We start from the raw sequence: 2,374 nt of genomic DNA, 5'->3' as shown, positions 1-2,374 counted from the left end.
AAAACAAACATCGGAACAACGAAGAAATCCCGGACAATACAACGGTAAACGCCGGATTCAGGGGCTCCAGACCCGGTCAACGGAAAAAGTCACTTAAAGGCAGCAGAGATGGTCCATCTAGCCTAGACAAAATTCTCGAAAGATCCCGCCAGATTCACGGCATCCCCGACAAACCAGCCAATCATACCAACAGAGAATGTTGGGTCTTCAAGCAGGCCGGCAAGCTCAACGCCAAACACAAGGGGAAGGGACCGCAAAGCAAAGACGAGGACGAATCTCGCCAGCCGAATATGGGGGGACAGAAGAAATTTCCACCGGAGGTCAAAACAGTGAACATGATTTATGTCACTCATATCCCAAAGCGGGAGCGCAAACACGCACTCCGAGACGTGTATGCCATAGAGCTTGTCGCCCCCAAATTTAACCCATGGTCGGCCTGTTCGATCACCTTCGATCGCAGGGATCATTCGACTAGTATCCGTCACGGGGGCTCGGATGCCTTAGTGCTCGACCCAATAATCGACGGATACCACCTCACCCGAGTCCTCATGGACGACGGCAGTAGTCTCAATCTGATATGTCAGGACACTGTCCGTAAGATGGGGATAGACCCGTCAAGAATCAAGCAAAGCAGCACTACCTTTAAAGGAGTAATACCAGGTGTAGAGGCACGCTGCACAGGCACCCTAACACTAGACGTCATCTTCGGCTCTCCCGACAACTTTAGAAGCGAGGAGCTAATCTTCGACAATGCTTCATTCCGAAGTGGATATCACGCACTACTGGGACGAACGGCCTTCGACCGTTTCAATGAAATCCCGCACTATGCTTATCTTAAGCTCAAGATGCCTGGGCCGCGTGGCGTTATCACGGTGAGCGAAAGTACAGAGCGCTCTCTTCGTACAGAAGAATATGCGGCGGCCCTAGTAGCCGAAGCTCGAAGCGGCCTTTTTAAGCCGAACAGCTCATCGGTCCTCAAGACCGCGGACACAACCAAACGTGTTCGGTGCACACCTACGTGTAAAATCTCAGATAAACCTGCACTTGTTTAGTAGCCCTGCCCCCATAGATCGCCCCATAAGAAGACTATACATATTTTCCCGTATACATAAATACACACTCAAAATTCCTTGGGTAGCGCTGGGGGCACACTGCACGTAAGAAGTCTATAGTTCGGCTTGACCCTATTCGGAATCAGGAAGCTATAGTTCATGATTCATCAAAACCAACAAACTGTACCCACGACCATACTAGATTCTTTCACCTGGTTCTTTCCTTTTTACAAATAGGCCATCATGATATACCCTTCAAGGACACTGCATAACAGAGACAAAGGCACAAACGTGCAGCAGGGCCCCGTCTCAAGGTTTCTGTTTAGATTAAGACCCTGTGTAGACCTTTTTCTTATTATTATCTCTTGTTGTTTCATACCCTCCTAGCATATAAAACGCCCAGGAAAGATATCGGCAGTACTTGCGAACTTACGATTCGCCGTACTAAAATGGATGTTATAGAAGCAGCCAGCTGTGTGCTTTGAGAACTATATTCTCACCACAGGCGCTCTCTCCTCACGCCGGGTCATAGCACGTGCCTTGAATTCAGGGTTCATTACCGGGGGCTGTACCCAGCCTGGTATATACTGAAAAGTCCAAATACCTTCTGGAGTGTTCGGCGTCGTCAGTTTTGGCCTTATATGCATCAGCTCCGAATCATGTCTTGGGTCAATAGTTGGGTTTGCCCGGCTCCTGTACTTGCTACCTTACATTCCGTTCTATCGTCTAAGGCGACCAAGGGAGAACTACTACCATTGTGCCCTGGTTCATCCGGACGAGCATCTCAGTAGAGAAAGCCGAAAAATGACTGTCATGATAAGGCGAGAGCTGGTCAACCACTCGATGACTCAGCGGAATCTTCGTGATTCCTCCGCATTAACGAAGGACCGGTTTCCTGGTCATGTATGTAAATGCACCGTATTCGGATAAACGAGCACATACCAGGGGCTATATAGTAGCCCCGCCGTCAAACTCATATGGCTAAGTGAAAGTGTTAAAGCTCTATAGTCTGATTGCCTAGTTCGCTGCACTAACACCTCCTTAATAGACCAAGATGTTGGGTCAAGTGTGATCGAGTGCTTTTCTAAACACCCCGGCGTTATACACGAGGGGGCTGAAGCCGACGATGCAAACTTTCAGGTTATATACACATATACATAAACGGCCACACAGGAGGCACTAAAATACTTTACAGGCAAAAGTATAAACATAGCCTTCATAATCACAAGCATTGTTTTTACAATTCGGATACATGTTACTCGAACATAATATTCTTCGAGCACTGACCCTCTATCAAGCGGGCACCCTCTAATACTTCTTCA

This window comes from Triticum dicoccoides, chromosome 2B, assembly GCF_002162155.2.
Source record: "Triticum dicoccoides isolate Atlit2015 ecotype Zavitan chromosome 2B, WEW_v2.0, whole genome shotgun sequence".
NCBI lineage: Eukaryota > Viridiplantae > Streptophyta > Magnoliopsida > Poales > Poaceae > Triticum > Triticum dicoccoides.
Note: the sequence above shows the minus strand (reverse complement) of the source record.